We start from the raw sequence: 24,151 nt of genomic DNA on the forward strand, positions 1-24,151 counted from the left end.
CCACCACTTGTCACATCTCATGACATGTGGCTGGACACTTGTCTTGTGCTACTCCACTTTCCCCTTTTGTACTAGCTCTCCCCTCTCCTATAAATAAGAGCTCGTTTTTCTTCATTCAAAATCATTTTTCTTTGCTGTAAACTTATGAACAGCACCCACAGATAGCCAGAAACTGGCCCCATCCATCCCCATCATCATCCCCCACTTCTCCATTATCAAATTCCTCCATATTCCCTCTTCTATCACTGTTTTTTTTTTACAAGACAGCAAGCCTGTAAATTCATTACAGCACCTCCTTCTCGAGCTCTTTCTTCCATTTTAGCTACAAGAAGTAAGCCCTATCCATGTACTGCTGATCAACGATGGAGAAAGGCTGAATTTCCCTTTTTCTTCTCTCATATTGTAAAGAAATAAGTTCTTATCATTGCATAATAGATAATGCATGTGTGTTTGTACATCTTTGCATGATCTTGTGAGAGTCAGAATTACTTCTTCTCACTCTTAGGTTGATTGTAACTGAGCTCTTCCCTAAGGGACTTGGGTTAAGCAGAAATACATTCCTTCGGGGGGGTTACCCATCTTCAACCCTCAATTTTGTCTCCATTACTTTTACATTTTCATGGCTGTAATTTTGTGAGCAATTTTCATTTTCAGCTTTAAGTGTTCATTCTCTTTTATATTAAATCTCGAAAACAAGCGAATATCATAATTGTTAAGCATACTACGTTGTTCGGGGCGTTTACAGTGGTATTAAAGCTTTGGCTCAGTCCTCACCCCCAACACTGGTAGTGCTTACAACTATAAGTTTGTTTATTTTCAGCCCTTGCATTGAGTGCTTGAGCATATTTTTTTTCTTTAGTCTCAATGGATCAATCGAGTGCTATCCTTCAAGCCATTCAAAGTCTTAGAGAGGAGAATCAGCAAATTCGTGAGCAACTTCTCAAACTAGAAAAAGTTGAGAATCCCAAAGAATTCAAGGAAAGAAGCCCATCTACTTCAAGGAGACAAAGCCATACCAATGAAAGGAGCCGATCAAGAAGTCCAACTACTTCTAAGAGGCAGTCCCATTCTACTTCAAGACAAAGAAAGAGATCGCGTCGAAGCTCATCCTCTTCTTCAAAGTCATCTGGCACCTATTCTGATGGATCCTCTTCTAGTAATGAAGAGTCACACCCTTCTCGTGGAAGACCTCATCATCGTCAAAGGCGTCGACATTCTTCACCCTCGTCTCCATCTTCATCCCCATCAAGCACTTCATCATCTTCAACCTCAAGATCCGAGCATGGATGAAGGCATAAGAAGAAGAAGAAGACTAAGTCACTATCTCAACTTGAAAAGAAGATCAAGTTCAGTATGTATGATGGTTCCCGAAATCCTGATCTTCTTCTGAAGTTTATTCGTCAATTTCAAATTTTGTATGGTCGTGACAAGTATAAAGAAAAAGAAAAGATTAAGTTTGCAGCTTTACATTTAACCGACTTAGCCCATACTTGGTGGACGGGGTTGGAATATGATCATGCTGCCCCAAAATCATGGCGGTCCTTTGTTCGCCTGATACAAAGCCAATTTCTTCCTGTTCATTTCAAAAGAGATGTAAAAATGGAATGGGATCGGCTTTGGCAAAGGAAAAATGAGTCACTTGGTGACTATACCAAGAGATTTTGGGAGCTACTTTTGAAGGTCCAACATTTCAAGAAGATCAGCAGTTCGGAAAAGCTTAGGAAGTTTCAAGGAGGTTTGCATTTTAAACTTCGTACTGCTCTTAATCATTATCATTGTTCTAGTCTCAGGGAACTCATTGACCATGCTGAGACATGGGAAATGGAGCACAATGGCAACAAATCATTCCAAAAGAATGATAAGAAGAGAGTAGCTGATGATGAGGAGTATTCAGCCCCAAATGAAGGACAAAAACAGTCGCAAAAGCAGCCATTAAATCAAAAGAAGATGAAGCCCTATGCACCTCCTAATGCTCCTCAATTTCGCTCCAATCTATACCCACAAGCAAAGCAACTTTCCGAAGAAGAAAAGCAACGCTTCATGAAAGAAGGAAAGTGCTTTAAATGTGGACAAACAGGCCACATAGCGAAGCAATGTCCAAACAAGGGACAAAGCAAGGTTTCTGACAACAAGCTTAAGTCGCCAGTGAAAATCAATGCTATCAGTGATGTAGTTGCAAACACAACTCACACTCCAGAGACGCGCAAATTATTAAAAGCTTGGGGACAGTTGCAAGGTAAGCAAGCACTATTCTTGATAGATCTTGGGGCGAATGAAAATATCATTTCCTTGCAATTAGCTAAAGAGCTTGGATTAAAGAATGAAGAGATGGACACTCCGGCAGAAGTTCGCCAAGCTTTAAATGCTGATGAAGGTGACACAGTGAAGACTGTGATACCCTACATTGGCAAGCTCAAGTTTCAAATTCAAGGCTACAGTGACGAAGATACCTTCTGTATCGGAGACCTTGATGGTTGCGATGTGATTCTTGGCATGCCCTGGAATCATAGAGTAGATTCAACCATCTTCTCTCAGAACAAGAAGGTAGAACTCACCAACAAAGGCAAGAAGTACGAGATCCAAGCTGGAGTTTCTGGAGACACCATACCTATGGTAAGCCATATGCAAGTCTCTAGAGCAATTAAGGATTGTGTTCAATGTTGTCTGCTTTATGTCACTGATGTAAAAGATAATATGAATGCTGAAAACCAAGAGCAACTTCAGCTCTTGGAAAAGTATAAAGATTGCTTTTCGGAAAATCTTCCTTATCAGCTTCCCCCAGAAAGGCCAGAAGACCATCATATTGATATTATCCCGGGCAGTTCTCCTCCTAATATAGCACCATACCGTGTGAGCCATCCTCAACAAGAAGAAATCAGAAAGCAAGTCGAAGACCTACTCAACCGTGGGCTAATTAGGCCAAGTAGCTCACCATTTTGTTCACCAGTTCTTCTTGTTCAAAAGAAAGATGGCACATTCAGGATGTGCATTGATTATCGAGCCCTCAACAAAATCACTGTGAAGAATCGGTTTCCTATTCCTAGAATTGACGACATTTTGGATCGTCTAGGAGGCTCAAAGGTTTTCAGCCGCATTGATCTAAAGAGTGGTTATCATCAAATTAGGGTAATACCACAAGATGTACACAAAACTGCTTTCCGCACTTCATACGGTCTTTATGAATTCTTGGTGGTTCCTTTCGGATTAACCAATGCACCAGCCACCTTTAATCGAATGATGGAGCGCATCTTTAGAGAGCATCGACAATATGTCGGTACTTTCTTTGATGATATTCTTGTCTTTAGCAAGAATGAAGAGGAGCATCATCATCACTTGGAAATTGTTCTACAATTACTACAACAAAATCAACTCTTGGTAAATGGTAAAAAGAGTGAATTTTTCATGCATAAAATAAATTACCTTGGGCATGTCATCTCTTCTGAAGGGATTCAGATGGATCCTGAAAAGATCAGGATAATCCAAGAATAGCCTCATCTTCGTGATGTACATGAGGTGCGATCGTTTCTTGGCTTATGTTCTTATTACCGCTGCTTCATCAAGCATTTTGCACATATGGCTTCTCCATGGACTTCATGACCTTACAAAGAAGAAGATCTCTTTCCAATGGAAGGAAAAAGAGAAGGCAGCCTTCACAAGGCTGAAAACAGCTCTTACTTCTGGACCTGTTCTTATCATTCTAGATCTGGTAAAACCATTTGTGGTGGAAGCAGATGCTTGTGGTGATTGTATTGGTGCAGTGCTAAACCAAGAAGGCCATGCCGTAGCCTTTGAAAGCCGCCGTCTAAATGATGTGGAGAGCAAGTAACTTTTGGCGTGCTTTATTTGAGAATATGGGAACCACTTTAAAGTTCTCCTCAGCTTTTCATCCTCAAACTGACGGCCAAACAGAGGTGATGAATCTCACTCTTTTGGATATGTTAAAAGCTTATGTTAGTGAACATAAGTCACAATGGGAGAAATATCTTCCATTATTGGAGTTTGCTTACAACAATACAGTGCACTCATCCACAGGGAAAGCTCCAAATGAAATTATACAGGGTAAAGTGATTCCTCCTTCAATTATTTGCACTAAAGATAAGATTTTTGCTGCTGATGAGTTTGCTTCAGATTTAAAAACTGCAATGGATCAAGTTCGAGCCACTATCAAAGTTGCCCAAGAGCGACAAAAGAAGCAAGCAGATAAACGAAGAAGACATTTGGCTTTTGAAAAAGGTCAATATGTCTTGCTAAAGTTTGATAAAAGCAGGCTCAAACAAGGTTCTGGTCAAAATTCATATTTTCCAAAGCTCTCCAGTAGATACTTTGGATCCTTCAAAGTGATTGAGAAAATAAATGAAGTTTCTTATCGACTTGAGCTTCCTACTCATTGGAAAATACACAATGCTTTTCATGTAAGTTTGCTAAAACCTTACATAGGACCAGAACCAAAGGAACCCATTACTGAAGATCCCCCAGAAGTTGAAGAAACAGAGCAACTCTTGGAACCTGAAAAGATTTTGTTTCTCAAGGATCGAACCACGAGAAGTGGCCTTGTGACACGAAAATTCTTACTAAAATTCAAGAATCTACCCACAACAGATGCACAGTGGGTACATGAAAAATTCATGAAGGATTACCCAAATATTCTATAGCAATATCAAGAAGCTTTTCAGCTGAGGACAGCTGAATAAAAGCCAGAGGGCTGTCACAACTCTATAGAAACAGAATTTGTATCCTTTTTCATTAATTTGTCTATATAATGATTTATTAAATTTATTTCCTTTGCACTAATTAGATATAAAGAAAAGTGCATTGGAGCTGGCCACTGATGAGTGGTCACAGGTTATGGTTGATCCACGCGGTGGGTTAGAGAAAAGATAGTTCACACTTCCACCTATATGACCCGATTGGGCGCCTGTGACTAGAACTCACGCATATCAGGGTTAGACTCGCACACAGAAAGGATTGATGCCTTGAAGTGTGGGCTAGATCCACCAGAACAGACAGTTACAATCAACAAGATGGCATGATCATGAAATGCTTGTATAATGTGCATGTGTGGGCTGAAAGCTTAAAATGCACATTTCTTTGCATAGGAAAGTCACATGAAGATTCGGATACCATTTTTGCGATGTACACGGAAAAAGCTTTCATATGATACCCATATTGGGGGGTCCCTAAATTTTAGAAGATCCCTAAATTTTAGGAGGTCCCTAAATTTTAGGAGCCTCGAATTAGCCTAAAAATGCTAGTCCTAAAAAATAGGGATGTCATTCTAAAAATAGTAAGTTCTGTACTCTGACTGTGCTTACTAAATTTGGTTGTTTCTATTCTTGACAGTATTCAACCCAAAAAGGAAGGCCATAGAAAAGAGACAAGTGTCAAGACACTTGTCACACAAGTTTTCAAGTGTCCCACCACTTGTCACATCTCATGACATGTGGCTGGACACTTGTCTTGTGCTACTCCACTTTTCCCTTTTGTACTAGCTCTCCCCTCTCCTATAAATAAGAGCTCGTTTTTCTTCATTCAACATCATTTTTCTTTGCTGTAAACTCATGAACAGTACCCACAGATAGCCAGAAACTGGCCCCATCCATCCCCATCATCATCCCCCACTTCTCCATTATCAAATTCCTCCATATTCCCTCTTCTATCACTGTTTTTTTTTTTACAAGACAGCAAGCCTGTAAATTCATTACAGCACCTCCTTCTCTAGCTCTTTCTTCCATTTTAGCTACAAGAAGTAAGCCCTATCCATGTACTGCTGATCAACGATGGAGAAAGGCTGAATTTCCCTTTTTCTTCTCTCATATTGTAAAGAAATAAGTTCTTATAATTGCATAATAGATAATGCATGTGTGTTTGTACATCTTTGCATAATCTTGTGAGAGTGAGAATTACTTCTTCTCACTCTCAGGTTGATTGTAACTGAGCTCTTCCCTAAGGGACTTGGGTTGAGCAGAAATACATTCCTTCGGGGGGGGGTTACCCATCTTCAACCCTCAATTTTGTCTCCATTACTTTTACATTTTCATGGCTGTAATTTTGTGAGCAATTTTCATTTTCAGCTTTAAGTGTTCATTCTCTTTTATATTAAATCTCGAAAACAAGCGAATATCATAATTGTTAAGCATACTACGTTGTTCGGGGCGTTTACACACAGAGAGAGTTTCATGTGTTTTATGAGAGCAGAGCTTGTTTTACCAAAGCCCTAAGATTCTCTTCACAAAACTCTACATGTATATTTTTCTCTTCCATAGATGTTCTATGGTAAAGTTTTATCTCATTTGGAGAAAACTTGTGCAAGTTATGTGCATTCTCTGACATGTAATTTCTTTTGTTTTGATGCTCTAGGAGTCTCTTACAGTCAATAATAGTGATATTTTGAATACTCAACTTCTTCTTCAACATCTTAGGGTTTCTTTGTAAACAAAGTTACAGGTATATTGTCTTGTTTTTTTGTTGCTCCACTGTTAAATTTTATCTCGTTTAGACAAAATGTATACAAGTTACATGCATACTGAGCTTTCCTTTGTTTTTTAACTCCAAGAATCTCCGAGGGTGAAGAACAATGATTTATTAAGAACTCAACTTCTACAACATCTTTGGGATTTTGAACACTCAACTTCTTCTTCAACATCTTAGGGTTTCTCTGTAAACAAAGTTACAGGTATATTGTCTTTTTTTTTGTTGCTCCACTGTTAAATTTTATCTCGTTTAGACAAAATGTATACAAGTTACATGCATACTAAGCTTTCCTTTGTTTTTTTACTCCAAGAATCTCCGAGGGTGAAGAACAATGATTTATTAAGAACTCAACTTCTACAATATCTTTGGGATTTTTTGCAGAGAAAGCCACAGGTATATTGCCATTTTTTACTACTGTTCCATGGTTAAATTTCAACGCATTTGGACAAAGCCTATATAAGTTATATGTATGCGTTGACCCAATATTTCTTTTGTTTTTGTACTACAGGAATCTGTCAGTGAAGGAACAATGGTCTTGCTATAAGTCAACTTCTTGTTCAACATATCTAGGGATCTTTGTGAAAGAAATTACAGGTACAATGTTTCTTTTTTAAATTGATCCATTTAAATTTAATTTCATTTGGAGAGAACATTTGCAAATTATACACATGTTGATAGGTAACTTTTGTATTTGGTTGTTACAGATGTCTTCACGGAGGAAAAATATCAGTAGCATACTTGCAGTGGAGGTCTTCAACAGGAAAGATAATGGCGGTAATTGGATTTGTGATAAGTATTATAAGTTGGATTGGATTTTGATGCACCCAAGTACTCGAGGGAGTTTCAAGGTCAAGCGCAAGGATGTTGCAAACCCTAGCAAACATTGGAAATGTAGAATTCTAGAGTTCAGAAAAGTGTTTAATGGCACAAGTGCAGTAACAGAAGTGTTGATTCAACATGTTTATACGCATAAATAAATCTCTGTACACGACGAGAACAACATTGCAAATTATAAACAAAACAGTAAGTTGTTAAATTTTATCATTGATTATTCTTTTGTATCAAAGTTGTTTTTAAAAGTCTTTGCAGTATTCTAATTCAGTCTTGTTTGATTGACAGCTCTATATCCATCGACTTTGCATGAATGGCAGAATGTGGAATGTTTAAGCGGCAAGATACATGTTTGGCATGAAGAGATAGGTTCTTTGATATATGATAATACCTCTACAAGTCAACTTGCCACTCAAAATATCTTTTTTTATAATTCATTGTATGTGGTAGAAAGCTTGAGATTGCAGCATGTCCCATTGCCGCCGGATCTATGGCATGCTGAAGATGCTAAAGACAAAGGTGCACAATAATGATGGGATCATTCTAGTAGACATCCTTGACCCCTCCGTCCAGTTGCAGGCAAAGATGGTACATGCTCTATTCTCTAGACACTAATACAATACCCTCATGGCTCAGATCCTAGTGTTGATGCTTGAGAGTTTTGTAGTAGAGGGACCCTAGACAAAATAAATGTGAATGTCTATGTTCACAAAATGATTGAGTCATCAGCCACCAAGGCATTGTCCTTGAGTCAAAGACCTACGTGAGGTGAGTCACCAGCCGGCGCCACAACCAAGTTAGACAAAAAAACACCTATATCAAAAGAATCCCTAATAGGGTTTGGAGGGGTGCTAGCTACCATCATCCAAGAAGCCATGGGATAAATGAAAAGGGAAGAAGAAGTAGGGGAGACTCCAGAGAGATCTCCCATCCAAGAGTAGTACCTCTTCCCACTCCCAAAAAGCCCATTAGCATCCCCAAAAGCTAGAAGGGTGGAAGACAAAGAGGCGAGTGAGCCACAAAAATAAAAGATAGAGCGAGTTGCAAGAAAGAAGGAAACTAAACTCCAAGCACAACATCAATAGGAGGGGTCTAGTGAACGGATCATTAGTGAGCAAGGCGGTAGGGAGAGTTTGGTCCTATCAAGCCAGGAGGAGCATAAGAAAATCTTGCTAAAAATTCCAAGCAAGAAGAAGAAGCAGGAAGAAGATGAGGAATATTTGCAAAAGGTAGAAGAAGAATCTCGAAGGACAAAGAAGGAAGAAGCGACAAGAGGAGGAGGAAAGACTAAGGAACGAAGAGGATGAACATACAGCTCTCACCATTAGGCTATTGGTCGAGCAATGCTCCCACACCAAAGAGCTAGTGAGAAGGAGCTTAGAGGATGCGCCTAGAACCAGCTTTGTAGTAGCAAAAGTGACTAGAGGACCCATGGTGGAAGGCAAAGGGAAGGCCCTATTGGAACCATGCCCCCCCATCATGGTTGCAACTACTACCACCAGCTAAGAAACCATGGATGCCATAGTGGACCAAAGCAAGGTGATGGCTTGGGTACAATACCCAGTCAAGAAGGTGCAACAGCTTGGTGGACCAGTACCCAATTGGAGGAGCCTCTGTGTACAAGAAACAAAGAGACCTATTGCTATGGACATTGAATCCAGAAAATACCCAAAGAAAGCTAGGGCGGAGGCCTCGACAATGTCCATACCCTTGTCCATGCCAGGATCGACACATTACGATGAGTACGCCTAGACCAGCTGGAAAGAATAAAGGAGGAGTGGAAGGTAGCACTGGCAAATTTGGAAGCTGAAAATTAAAATTTCTCGGCCTACCAAGTTGAAAAAACACACCAGATTGTCACCCAATAGATGTAGATATGCGACTTTAGGCAAGAGTTAGAAGCCAAATAGGCAAATAAAAGGGAATACGGAGGAGAACGTTGCAAAAGAGCCCCATGGTGAGGGAAGTGAAGAACATGTGGTGCTAGAGGGGAACTTATCAGTCCTCAGTGAGCAGATGCAAGAGTACCTCGACTAGCTACTAAAGTAAATAGGAGACAAGCTCACTGAGGACCTAGAAAGGGTTAGGACCCAAGCCTACGTAGAGTGCAAAAATGAGAAACAACAAAAGGAAGAGCTGCTCAAGGAACTGCATGAGGCCAATGCATAAATAGACGAAGTGGTAGCCAAAAGACTAACAAAAATGGAAAACCAACTTCAAGTGTCCCTTTAAGAGCAAGAACAATTGGCAGACTAGCTAAACCTCCTCAAGTAGCAAAAATAAAAAATGCTCGAAATTTGGAAAGAGCAAGAATAGATGGTTATAATGCTGTTTCAGTGCCACAATCAAGGGGAAGAGATGATAATCGAAAAGGCCAGGGCATGGGAGGAATAGACTATTGGAAGACTAGAGGCCTCGCCGAATGCCTTGCCTTGGCAAAAAGTGAACGAATCATAGCATTGGCAAGGTAGAATTAGTGCAAGCAGGTCTTGAGGTCCAACAATAAGGCCTTTCTAAACACAATCATGCATGTGACCCAAACTGAGAGTGAATGCTCCATGGAAGGGCTACAAAGGAATCTAGAACTTACAAGATGAGCCCTGAGATATAGCCTCCATGAAAGAGTGCCAAAGGAGAGTACCGGCCTAAGCACGGAGCAACAATGATATTACTTGAGGTAGGCTTGGGCTCTCGATGAGGGAGTTAGAAGAATTAGGGTTTGGTGAGTCAGAACAAATAGCTCAACCACCCATTGTAGTCGCAACAGAACCACTAAGATGAAGAAGGGCAAGATTTTGAGCAAGGCCAAGATAAAGAAGACCAGCCATAAGTGGCGAGCCCTGCATAGTAGGTGCAAACTCAAATGAAAGAGCAGGGTGAGGAGGCTACCCCTAAGAGGGTTGTGGCAAGTAGAGAGTGTAGGTAGATATGGCACAAAGGAGACTCCAAGAAAGGCCACAACAAGTTCTCGAGGTCTAGATTCCACAAAGAGAAGAATGGTACCCTATAAATTGGGCCTAGGAACTTGTTGTTTGGGAGCAATGGGAAAACAAAGTGACCCTTCGAGTTCTCCATCCACAACCCTAATTCCTTAGATAGAGTTCTATATCTAAAGGTGGTGGAGTAGTTGATCAGGCTCAGCAAAGGCTGGGGAACAAGTGGATCAAGGAAAGAAGAAGATATCCCACAAGGTGGAAGAGAGCCTGTAGATTATTGGCAAAACAAGGTTTGGGAGATTTCGAAGACCGTTAGTGGATAAAAGCCCAACCACAATGGTAGTGACGCGTCTGGGGGGACACCAATCATCTTGATGCTTGGATGGCCTTCTATAGCACCATACTAGACAAACACAACAATCCTACCTACATGCAATACTCGTGGAAAGTAGGGGTAGACTACAATCCAGATATGCATGGCAGGTACAACTTTCCAAGAATCTACAATATGAATGTAGAAAGCCTAAAGGAGTGCCTAATCTTCATTGAGTAGGAAATCTGTCCATCCATCACGCACTTCCTTAACCAGTTCTCATCATCCCCCAACCTCGTCTTTATTACAACATGTAATTATCTTAGGGTACTCAGGATTTTTCTCAAACAAAAGCCAGCCTGACTTTGCCACTCTTTTGATCTAAACGTAGGAATTGATAGCTGTGCAATGGCCCATCTAATGATGAGGGCTGCGCTCCTACCTTCTTTTTGCATAGCCATCCTAGAAGATATGAATGACCATCACTTCACTAGGTGTAGCCACCCCCTTCCTATCAATGACACATATGAATATATGTGTTATCATAAAAGGCCACATGCAAAGTAGACCCTTTCTTACTAAGTCCCTTAGGCCCCCCCATAGTAGTGTAGCTCTTGAAGGGCATAGGGATGATGTCTAGCATACTCCCTCCCCATGTATGTTGTATTTAGAAAAAAAGGAGAGAAAGAGAAAGAGAAATAGAAAATAAAATAAAAGAGAAAAGGAAAAGAAACAAAGAAAAGAAATGATAGAGGTGAAGCACAAGAAAATAACGAAATGGGATTTTTATGTACCATCAAAGTGCCACGGACACTCCACCTAGGGATAATTATATCCCTAGCCCCTTCCTTACTTTACATACTATTAACCCTCAGACAAACAAGGTGAAAAATCTGAAAAATCTAAAACAGAAGACAAAGGCCAAGGCAAAAGTGAAATGGAAGACAAAGACGTGGCAAGAAAAATATGGAAACATAAGAAGTGTAGAAAAGTTCCAAATCAAGGAGAAAGGAGCATAAGGAAAAGTGTAATAATGATTTATTTTAAGAGCGTCTAGCTCTCACCCGTGCAATTTGTAAAGGTAGATGGGCAGTAGGAAGGAAGATAGAAAGATAGGAGGACAATGGAAAAAGGGGCCTAGGCCACAGTCGGCCATGTAAAAAAGGTGATAAGGGGATGACCGTCCAAAAGGGATTTAGGGTTTTGTATATAAAGTTTAAAAGTGAATGAGAAGCTCATTCTTGTGTGTGGCCAAAAGTGGCTCTCTTGTTCTTATTCTTGTTCTTGTTCTTGCTTGCTTGAGCTTGTGCTTGAGAGAGGGAGTTTGAGTATGTGAGGGTGAAGGACTGTGGAGGAGAAGCTCTTCATCTCTTCTCTTCTCTTCTCTTCTCTTGCTAGCGGCAATGGAGCTTGGAGCGTGGAGCTTGAGGATGGAGCTCACATGAAGCTTGCACTTGGATCGTGGAGCTACCAGAGTGCTCGGGAGAGGAGGTAACTCGATCAAGAATGGAGGTAAGCTCACTATACCCGTAGAGATAGATAGCGCATCGGCTATGTGAGAGGTAGCCATTAGTGCTCGGCTTGGAACAATTGAAGCAATAAGTGGTCCGTGGGTCTTGGCGGTTAATCGCCTCCACATTTTGGTTCCGTTGGCGGGACCAATGGATTCAAGCCTTGAGCGCTTGGGCACTTTGAATCGAGCATTGAAGTAGGATTTTCCCTGAACTGGTGCTTGAGGTAGATAGGTAGGAAGCAAGGGAGTTTGAAGAGGTATTCGATCTTCTAAGCAAGTAGGGTTTTGGTTTTTTGGAGTTGGAAAGATAGGTTGGAGTAGTATAGGTACTTTCTTTATGACTTTTGTTTGCATTTAGATAGGATTGGAGCAAAACAATTGAGCACGCAGTAGGGTTTTTTGTTGCTAAATAACAGGTTGAAACATGGAAAAGAAGGGCAAGAAATGAATTTTTTGGATTAAATGTTGGTAAGGGGAGCAAGACTAAGGTGAATGCAGGCCTGGGCAGGGTAATAAGAGGCTAGGAGTGGCATGAGAGATCTCAGTTTGCATTTTAGGAATTTAGAGAGCTGGAGTCGATCTTGCTATTGAGGAGTTCTTTGCCCACTACAGGTAATTCCACACCTTTCCTTGCATGTGTAGTTAGGATCTCGAGGTGCTCGGCCAATGGGAAGGCCTTGATTGCTCTACGCAACGAAATTTTGTGGTGTCAATAAAAAACGTATTACGTTCGACCCATTCGAGTGATGGCTATTTTGGGTCGAGTCCTAGAATTGGCCCTCCGACCACCTGACTTGGATGCCCATCGCTTAACCCCCGACCGAATCAACCATTCGAACTAACTTGATATTTGGCCCTCGGCCCTGCCGGCTCGGCCCAACCTTACTCAGATAAGCTAACATTCGGCCCGGCCAAATTTACCATTTGGACCAGCTTTGTACTCAGCCCACTTGACTGACCATCCGAGTGATGGCCATTCTGGGCTTAGTCCTAGAATTGGCCCTTGGACCACTTGACTCGGACCACCTAACCACTTGGCCCACTTGATTCGGATGCCCATCGCTCCGTCCCCGACTGAATTGACCATTCATACCAAATTGATATTCGACCCTCAGCTCTGCCAGCTCAGCCCAACCTCACTCAGACAAGCTAACATTTGGCTCGACCAAATTCACCATTGAGACCAGCTTTGCACTCGGCCCACCTAACTCGGGCCCTCGGCCGTGCGGCCATTGGGTCCTCAGACAACCACATTCGGACTGACTGAATTTGACATTCAGACGAGTTACATTCAGTCGTTTCTCATTTGGCCCTTGGCCATTCGGATGGGCCAAATCGGACCTTCGGCCCCTGCATTTCAGACATGTTGGGTTGAATTTGGATGTTGTCAAATTTTAACCTACAGACCCTGAAATTGATCGAGAGACCATATAGAGCCAAAAGGAAAATCATAGATCTATCACTAGATTGAAATCTAGAGCAAGTGGTTAAAAACTTGGCTACGAATGGGGTCCTTCAAATGGTGCATGGTGTTTAGTGTAATGGCCCTGCGGGCCGGGGGAACTGTCCCCTTCCCTCGGACCCTCGTAGAGGGGGCTTTGTCCCCTCTACACCTCCCCCAAGTGGGCTGGGGGAAAAAATGCACACTGCGATAGGTCCTCCAAATTAGATCCTAGTGTATTAAGGGCTTTGCACAAGCATATTTTATCACTCGCAAAACAACAACCAAAAGCCCATACCCGAACAAAGATGAATAGAAACCCTAGAACCTCAATGGGCCAATCTAGCCAACAAGGGCAAAAAGGCCATACCACAAAATATGTATATGTTGCATTCGGACTGCATCTAGTCAAAGTGGAATGGAACAACATCAACCTACAACTGCGAGGATGACTAGACATGACAATCCTGATGATAGATGCACCTTGAATGACACTGCACAGAGGATCCAAGACATCAGTAGAGAATCCACATTTGGTTATGCAGTTGGAAACTCAAAGGCATGCATTAGAAGGCTTAAATTTACAAGCCAAGACCCGAAAGATGAAGACATAGTACGGCCTACTTATCTTAGGGTCAAACTCACCACAAACAGAGAGCATAGTGTCGATGCTGTCATCAATGAAGGAGCAAATTTTAACATCTTGACCTATGAAGCTTGGACTCTACTAGGCCAACCAGAGCTTACGCCGACTAATGCAACTCTTAGTCCTTACGGGGGACACTCACAAGCACTTATAGGGAAGTGCAAAATCCTTGTAACCATTGAGACCTAAAGCTTGCCTATCCTATTCCATGTTACTCCAAATAGTGCTAATTGTGGAAATGAAGCCCTCCTAGGAAGACCCTTCAAAAGGGTGACAAAGTGTGAGGCTGATTACGTAGCACAGAGGATATACTTGACACTATCGAGTGTGAGGATAATCACAACCTTTAGTAAGAGTGACCTCATCTAACCTTGAGGGAAGGACAAGGAATATTCTGACATGCCAGGCAAGTTTATTGATGAGAGCAAGGACTTGTTGAAAGAGTTGATACAAGCACATATTGAACAGAGAGAACCAATGAGTAAGGCCATGCTTGAAACTAGAAGGTCAGGAGATAATGCCAAGGACAGGCTTTGGACTTATAAATATCGTAGAATACCATAAAAGAAGCCCAAGCCTTATAGATGAAGGTATCGATGGAGAGCCATCACAACACCGTGATGGATATCCAAAGCGTTCCTACGTGCTCAAGGGTATTACGCTGGTAACAATGGATTTGGGTGCCAAAACCCTCGACTAAACCACCTCTATCAGCTGAAGGCCAGATCGTATCAAGAGTGAAGAAGCGCATGATGAAATCTAAATGAAAATCCTAGTCTTTACTCAACAAGGTTGAAATGGCTGAACCCCTTGCGATTGAAATCAAGAAACCAAATAGGACTATTCAAAAGGTAGATCCTTAGCCTAGCATGCTTAACAAGCAGATATCATATGTACATGTTAAGTGTACACAAAAGCCACTAGTGCCCAAAGAGCCTTTGATTTCCCAAGAGGATAACAAGCGTGTTAGGAGCAACATTGCCCATGGCAAGGTTGATTGCTTAGCAAAGCAACTGGTAGAATTATCTAACAGCCACTAACAAATCTCCCAGCCACCTAGGAGTCCCAAGTTTCCTACACCCTCTTTTCCTAAATGGACACAGGAAGCACAATAGCAATTGTCAAGTGTAGCTGCTCAATCCCAATCTCTGTCACCATCCAAGATTCCAAATGTCCAAGAGGTGGGACATGACACTATCCTTAGCTCTTAGCCTAAGGATATGCCTGTGCAACCCATTGTGACTAGCTCAACTGATGCTTGATTTGCACAAGTGAATGCTCAAAGGGCAACATAAGATGTGACCACTTTCGATTTGCTTAAGGACTTGACACCGCAGTCTACCAATAGTGACAATCCATTGAACTAGCCGCTACTACCTCCAATGAGGAATCATAGCAGTCACAGCCTTTGGCTGTGATGATGTCTCTTGCGGAACGTGTCCTTAGCAATTCATCCATGGAAGAGGTGTCACAATCAACATCCTTGACACCTCTAGCACTGTCAAAGCACCTAAAGCATAGGCTTGAGGGGAAACCTCTTGAAGACGTGGCCAAGGAGATGGTGCGTCTAACCAATGAACCTAGCAAGGCTGTCCAGCAGGTCACAACCACGTCCCATGAGGACACACCAGAGAAAGAGAAATTTGAGGCCCAACCAAGAACATCAACGGCCGACCTAGTTCAGGATCCTGAGAGGGTTTGGCATACCTTAATTGGTTACATGAATATTATACATATGGGTCGTCCTAAGAAAGATTTGAGTCAATTGACTCTATCTCTAGTGCTTGCACGAAAGAAACAGGTCACTCAAGGAGGCTCCACACTTGTAGAAGACTCATCAAGTGCAACTCCATCCACATCAAACACACCTAGTGCATCTGCTCATGTAAGTGTGAGTTTAGATCTTAACATGCATGTAAGGGATGAAAGTCAAATTGTGGATGCTTTTGATGATGCTATAAGAAGTGTTGATGGGATTAGAGACCAATATGTTGGTCATGCATACGCTATCTTAAATTGTGAGTGTGGTGTAACTCAAAAGGTGAAAGGACAATGCTGTTACATAAAATATATCAACCATGGAGTTATGCATTGCATGGTGCTAATGGTAAGGAAATGATATTTTGTAGTTATTGCATAGAATTTTAGATTAGTAAGGCTTTTGCAACAGTTGGGAGTATAGTACTTCAAAGGCCATCATTACAATCTCATGAAAGATCGGAAGAGCATGAGAAGGATGCATTTCTATGGGTTGAAAAAGAAAGGAAGTCTATGATGCCTATGAACTTACATATTGAAAAGGTGGATTCTATTGCATTAGATAAAAAGGTTTCTTGTGTAAAAGTTCTTTTGAAAGTTTTGTGTTTCATTGCCATTAGGGATAAGCCTTTGTGTGAGTTTCAAAAGGATATAGAGCAATTGGAATTCCTTGGAACCCCAAATGTTCCTATTGATCATAGATATGCATCAATGATTTACCAAAAATTGAATTTCCATTCATGCTCCATGATGAGAATATGCCTTCTAGTAACTATTAAGTGCATTACTTTGGATTGCTTTTGAGAGAAAGAAAGAGAAATATCCATGGTAGTGTGACACTCTAAGCCTCAATGTTCTCTTCTCAAAGAGAGACTCTGCTTGGCCATCTCACTTAAATACTATTTCATTACAACTAGTTAGCCCATGTTAAATCATACATCTTTATGTGAAGGATTAAGAAAATAATCTAGCAAATATATGAGCTATTGTCTTATGGATTCTAAAAGCTCATAGCTACATGATATCAACTATAGAGATTTACTTATGGAATTAATAATCTTAGATTAGATTAGATTACAAATTTCATTACCTCACATTGCCAAGCATTTTTGTGAAAACTGAAAAGCCCTAGTCAAATTGTAGTTGGGTTTGATTTTTGTTAGCTGAGTTGTTTGCGTGATTGTTTGTTTTGTTGTTTCCCAATTGGATTTCTTGTGTTTGTTTAGTTTAGAATTTGTTTCTATTATTTTGTTTGATTGGTTGAGTGTGAAACTTGATAGCCTTGGTCGAGCTTGGTTATTTTTTGGACATGTTGAAGTCGGAGTTTGCTATTAGCTACCGGACATTGAGGAGCTAGGTATGTATTCTTGTCGAGACTCTTGCACATCACAGGGGATAATGGGTTCATGAGCACTTCACGTTGCACTTATTGATGCACTGCACTCGGGGGCCATCTCCTGTCCTTATCAAATATTTCCATGCCATGGGTTGGGATTAAGCACATTTTGCACCATCATTGAGCACTAGCACGGCATGAGGTCCGCTGCAACTATATGTAGTAAACCTTAGATGCACGCAACACATGAGAGAGCACCTGTCATTGAGCACGCACATTTCTTGCACTTTTTTTTCACGATATTTGGGATGTTCATCACAAAGCTAAGAACCTCTGGTTGAGAGGGTAAGGTGGTTGGGAGAGTTCGAGGGTCGTGAAGGATGCCACCAATTGTGAGATGGGTTGTTCATATCTGGTCTATATCTTGAGGACCATCATTTTCTAGAGTGATTGTGAGATTTTGGATGGGTGGAGCGGAGATTGATATTTTATTGATGAGAGTTGAGAGGTGAGGATAAGGTTTTAAATAATCAAGAAACTATGTTTGTATTTTGTATGACGCACTAGCACATTTAGATAGGCTAGACACAATTCTTCTAGTGCATCCATATTTTTTGTGTAAGCATTGTTTGAATGGTAGCATGTCATGGATTTGATCAATTACATGTTTTGTCAAATCATGTATGATTAGGCACGGAGCTCATTTCAAAAAACCATATTCTTGCTAGGGCACACTGCATAAAAAATAGGTTAATATCCAGAGAATGCTTATTTTGAAGACTCAAGGATCAAAGAAAAAAGGTCATATATTTTACATCGTCATCGAGTATTTCTTGAAGAAAAAGAGGACATATGTGCTAAAAGTGTATGCAATCACAAGAATAATAGGCCAAGGAAGGCAATAAGTCGTCCAAGATAAAAGATGAAGAAAAAAAGATGCGATTTACGAAAATCAGTATTTTTTTTCAATTTTGATGGATTTTTGTAATTCTGTCCGCGTTGGCTTGTCGACCAGATGTATTTTGATCGTTTTGAGTACCCGAACAACTATATTCGGAGATTAAATGACGAAGTTATGATCCAAACAAGTTGCAAAAAGGCATAAAGCAAAAAAAACGAAAATAGTGAAAAGCAGTAGAAAAGCAAAAGCGAAAAGCTGAAAGGAAAAAGCCTAATGTGTGTGAGTGTGGATAGAAAACTATATAAGGAGATGAGAATGGAGAGTTAAGGGCCTTCCCCCTCATATACAATCGTATTTTGTGAGAGAGGAGTGGAGGGTCGCATGCTAGAGTGAGCTCTTGTCATGCCAATTCGGAAGTTGAAGCTTCTGGATGTCAAAGCGCCGAGTGTCGGCTGAAGGTTGTTAAGGTACGAGAATATATTTCACTTGGTTTATTTTCAAAATATTGGTATTTCCATTGTGTGGTTGTGTGATGCTCTACCCGCATACGGGTTTTAAATTTTTGAGTCATAAGAGGCGTTGTTTTTTGTCTTGTTTTTATGTGTGACTTGTGGTGTATTATCGAATATTTGAATTTTTTAAGTTCTGTTGTGCATTTGACAAAGTCAATTATCCCAACCAGCACTCCTTAACGCCTCGTTATCGGGTTGTGAGTGAGGCTTGCTCTCGATCACCGCTTGCGTAACATCTCTTTTTTGGTGCCCCCACTCAGGAGTGCCGAAATTGACATTGTTGTTAGCTGAGGAGTGCCGAAATTGACATTGTTGTTAGCTGAGGAGTGCCGAAATTGACATTGTTGTTTTGAATGTGAGTTTGTTTTGATTTCTTGTGATTGTTGAAAATGGCTAATGAATTTCCTGAGTTCTATGGTAATCATACTGAAGATCCCGAAAGATTTTTAGAAAAAATAGAGCTGTGTTGTTTGATAGAGAGAGTGACTAATCTTGAGGATAAACTCCAAATTTTTAGATATCAATTGCAGGGAGAAGCACGAAATTGGTTGCTTGACTTTGAGAGAAGCTTGAAATTTAGGAGACAAAATTTGGACTATGAGACTATTAAAAATGCTTTTCTATTTAGGTTTAAAAAAAGAGAAAGCCAAAGTAATATTTGGGCGAAAATAGAAACTTGTGTTCAAAAAGATGATCAGTGTGTTGAGGACTTTGCTAGGGAGTTTGAAAGATTGTGGAATCAATGGAGTTTAACATTGTTAGAAGGTGAGATAGCCCCTGTTATGTTGAAGATAATGTATTTTGTAAATGGGTTGAAATTAGAAGATTGGAGAGTGAAATTAGAGGTAAAAAACCCTAAGACTTTTGAGGAAGCAGTGAAGATAGCTCAATATCAAGAGAGGAAGACCAAAAGAAAAAAAGAGTTAGGGTTTGATGAACCAAGGGAAAGGTTAAGTTCAAGGCGAGTTGAGAGAAAAGTTTCTAAGGAGAAGAGAGTTAGTTATGCCTATCCTGAGAGAGGTATACTATATTCTCTATTTAGGAGATATGAGTTGACTTGTGAGAAATCAATTGAAGTATGTGAGGAGAAACTCCCTAGGGTGGTTGAGGAGAAAAATACTTGTTTGACTGATTGGAGTGAAGAGCCTAGGAGTGTGAATTCATACACATTGACCACGGATACTTCTAGTTCAATGATTAGTGATTTAACTAAAAAAGAGGGATCGACTGATGATACTTTGGAGCTTGAGGACTATAAACATGAGCTAGAGTTGGATCTGAGCTGTAAAGAAAAAAATGAGAGACCATATGATTTTAAGGACCAAGAGTTTTCATGTTCTTTGGGAGAGGATAAGAGTCAAGAAAGTTTTGATATTTTTGATGAGGGAAGGTGTGATGAAAATTCTGATAGTCATGATAGTGTTGAAGAGAGTAAAGACAATTTAGAGAGTGAGCTTGTTTGCCTTGGTGATAGTATAGATGGATCTGATTGCTTGAAAGATGAAGAGATAATACATGATGATTTTTTGAGTCTTTTGGAAAACTATGAGGGGGAGGGCTTAGAAACTGTAAGTTTTCAAGATGAAGTTAAGGGTTCGAATTTGTTGCCTGATGAGTTTGTTGAGTTTGGTTATGAGTTTGTTAATCAAGAGAGTATTGAGGTTTTAGGTTCTTACTCTTGTTGTGATTTTGGTGTTGGTGTTGTTGACTCAATTGAGTCTTGTGAGTTATTTGGTGATGTTTTGAGTAGCCCTGGAGAGGCTTTTGGTTGTGGTATTGATGATGTGGTTTTGAGTAGACCTAATCTCTTACTCCTTGATAGTTGTGTGAATAATTGTTTGGTTGGTTTAGGCAACAATGACGAAGAGAAAACTTCATTTGATAGTCTTTTAGTTTCTTTGAGTTCTCCTAGGATTTGTGATGATTCTGATTGGGGTTTTGAGGATATTAAGAGTGACATTGATGAGGATGTGAGAGAAAATTTCAATAAGGCTTTGAAAAGAATTGAGAATTTAAGGGAAGGGTGGTTTAAAATCAAGAAAATAGAGTTGAAAGGTATTTGTGAGGAGGTAGTTGGAGATTTGGTAGTTGAGGAGACTTTGGTTGAGGTTATTGATCCGAAGTTGTTGCATTGTGAAGATGTTGTTTGTGATGATGAAGATATGAAAGTTTCTTCAGTTTCTTTAGAGGGGTTTCTTGTAAGGATACTATGGAAGGTGTTTATCACTCTTTGTATGTGAAAGACTCGATGGAGTCTTGTATTGTTAATGAGTTGAGTGAGATGGCTAGGTATCCTAGAGTGACCCCATTTGTGGATGTTGTTGGTTTTTTGAGTTTGGAGTTGACTCCTTTAGAGGTTGTGTTTGATTTGGATATTGAGTTAGGAGATCCTTGCATAGTATCTTTAGGAGAAGTTGTAGATGAATCAGTGGATGAATTTGAGATTGGCAACAAAGAAAGGGTCAAAAATTTATTTAAAGACTCTAGAAGTAACATGGTTTTTCCTAGGGAGGATGGGTGGAATATGAACATTTTTGAGTGTGGTTGCGATTTGAGGGGTTGAAGATTTTGGATTATGGTTGGGATTTAAAGAATTTGAAGGATGATGTATTTTCCTTAGATGGAGAGGATTGTCTCAAGAATTTTGATGAGAATTTCATGGATGAGTTTTGTTTACTTGTAAAGGAGTTGTTTGAGAGAAATGTGCCATTTGTGTTTGTTGAGAAGATTGTGGATAGATTGTTGGATTTTATTTTTGATTGGCTCATAAATGTTGCATCATTTTATGAAAACAACTGCTACACATAAATGTTTGTAGACTAGGAGGAGGGCTAAATATGTCAACCGTTTTTGTGAAAACTGAAAAGCCCTAGTCAAATTGTAGTTAGGTTTGATTTTTGTTAGCTTAATTGTTTGCATGACTGTTTGTTTTGTTGTTTTGCAATTGCATTTCTTGTGTTTGTTTAGTTTAGAATTTATTTCTATTATTTTGTTTGATTGGTTGAGTGTGAATCTTGACAGCCTTGGTCGAGCTTGGTATTTTTTTGGACAGGTTGAAGTCGGAGTTTGCTATTAGCTACCAGACATTGAGGAGCTAGGTATGTATTCTTGTCAAGACTCTTGCACATCATAGGGGATAATGGGTTCATGAGCACTTCATGTTGCACTTATTGATGCACTACACTCGGGGGTCGTCTCCTGTCCTTATCAAATATTTCCATACCATGGGTTGGAATTAAGCACATTTTGCACCATCATTGAGCACTAGCACGGCATGAGGTCCGCTGCAACTATATGTAGTAAATCTTAGATGCACACGCACATGAGAGAGCACCTATCATTGAGCACACACATTTCTTGCACTTTTTTTTCACGATATTTGGGATGTTCATCACAAAGCTAGGAACCTCAGGTTGAGAGGGTAAGGTGGTTGGGAGAGTTCGAGGGTCGTGAAGGATGCCACCAATTGTGAGATGGGTTGTTCATATCTGGTCTATATCTTGAGGACCATCATTTTCTAGAGTGATTGTGAGATTTTGGATGGGTGGAGCGGAGATTGATATTTTATTGATGAGAGTTGAGAGGTGAGGATAAGGTTTTAAATAATCAAGAAACTATGTTTGTATTTTGTATGATGCACTAGCACATTTAGATAGGCTAGGCACAATTCTTCTAGTGCATCCATATTTTTTGTGGAAGCATTGTTTGAATGGTAGCATGTCATGGATTTGATCAATTACATGTTTTGTCAAATCATGTATGATTGGGCATGGAGTTCATTTCAAAAAACCATATTCCTGCTAGGGTACATTGCATAAAAAATAGGTTAATATCCAGAGAATGCTTATTTTGAAGACTCAAGGATCAAAGAAAAAAGGTCGTATATTTTACATCGTCATCGAGTATTTCTTGAAGAAAAAGAGGACATATGTGCTAAAAGTGTATGCAATCACAAGAATAATAGGCCAAGGAAGGCAATAAGTCGTTCAAGATAAAAGATGGAGGAAAAAAGATACGATTTACGAAAATCAATATTTTTTCCCAATTTTGATGGATTTTCGTAATTCTGTCCAGAATGGCAGATTGATATTATAGGTTACTCCCTAAGTACATCACAAATATTAAGAAAAGATATAGAGAAAGTTGGGGACTTATCTATTATGGTAGATGTATTATCATGTTTCTCTCATACTGATGTTGATTTAGATGGCTTTGAGCAGAGCTTGGATGAGAAGTTTGGGATTTTGTCTAGTAAAACACCTGGTGTGCGGAAGGTATAAGAGGATATTAAAGCACCTAGTGGTGGTCCAAGTCAATGCGGGTCAAATAGAGCGAGAAAGCCAACACAATGATTAACATATGATAGCTATGTAGCTCATCACTATGCATACATGGCTAAGGTTGTGCAAGATGTGAAACCCACTTTTTTTGAGGATGTAAAGCTGAAGTTTATGCGGAGTAACCACCCAGTTATGTGAATAAGAATCATCCAATTTATGTATGTAGGATTTTTAAGACCTTGTACGGGCTAAAGTAAGTACCTAGGGTATATTATGACAAGATTGTAGAATACCTTATCATCATTAGATCTTGCAGAGCATATGCTAATCACTCACTCTATGTATGTGAGAGTGATGCAGGTGTTGTGGCCATTACTATATATGTGGATGATTTGATCATTGTGGGTGATACTAAGATAGAGATTGACAATACAAAGGGTATTCTCAAGGCTGAATTTGAGATGAAGATTTAGGAGAGTTATGTTATTTTCTTAGCACGGAGATAATCAGGATTCTAGAGGGTATATGGTTGTCATAGAGATAGTATGCATTGGATATGTTGAAGAAGTATGGTATGGATGATTGCAAGCTTATTTCTATACCATTGGATGTTAATGCTAAGCTTAGTGCACATGAGGGTAACTTGATTGAGGATGCCACTATGTATTAGAAGATTATGGATAGCCTTATCTATTTAATGATCACTAGGCCAGACCTAAACTACATAGTTGGTTTGGAGAGTTAGTTTATGTAGCTTCCATAGAAGCCATATTTGGATGCAATGTAGTGTACATTGCACTATGTGTCAAGTCCACATTGGGCTATGACTTATTCTATAGTACAAGTGTACCATTGGGTTTGCATGGTTACACCATGCAGATTGGGCTATTGGTAGTATTTTAGACAAGAGATCTACAAGTGGTTTTATGTTTTCCTTTGTAATAAGTGATGTTGTTACTTGGAGCATCAAGAGACAACCAATAATTACCTTTTCTAGTACAAAGGTAGAGCACAGAGGTGGTGCAATTATAGCATGTGAAGTAGCTTGGTTACATAAGCTACTTGGTGATTTTTGGGGATGCATGTGGATAAGAAGGTTATCATATTTTGTGATAACCTTAGTAGCATTCAATTAGCTAGGAACCCAGTGTATCATGTATGGACCCAACACATAGAGCTCCATTAAAATTTCATTTAGGAGTGGGTTCTAGTA

The 24,151-nt window shown here is 40.0% G+C and overlaps 1 long non-coding RNA gene across 1 annotated transcript; it reads left to right on the top strand.

The window, feature by feature from the left end:
• The first annotated feature begins 6,394 nt into the window (after positions 1-6,394).
• On the top strand, positions 6,395-7,488 carry LOC148021188 (uncharacterized). The gene is made up of 5 exons (XR_015694537.1): positions 6,395-6,444; positions 6,554-6,673; positions 6,782-6,864; positions 6,980-7,065; positions 7,176-7,488. It is a non-coding gene; the product is annotated as an uncharacterized LOC148021188 (long non-coding RNA).
• The last annotated feature ends 16,663 nt before the right edge of the window (positions 7,489-24,151 follow it).

The sequence above is a fragment of the Lygodium microphyllum genome, chromosome 18 (genome assembly GCF_053477565.2).
Source record: "Lygodium microphyllum isolate KBCC chromosome 18, Lygodium_microphyllum_v1.1.10, whole genome shotgun sequence".
NCBI classification, from domain to species: domain Eukaryota; kingdom Viridiplantae; phylum Streptophyta; class Polypodiopsida; order Schizaeales; family Lygodiaceae; genus Lygodium; species Lygodium microphyllum.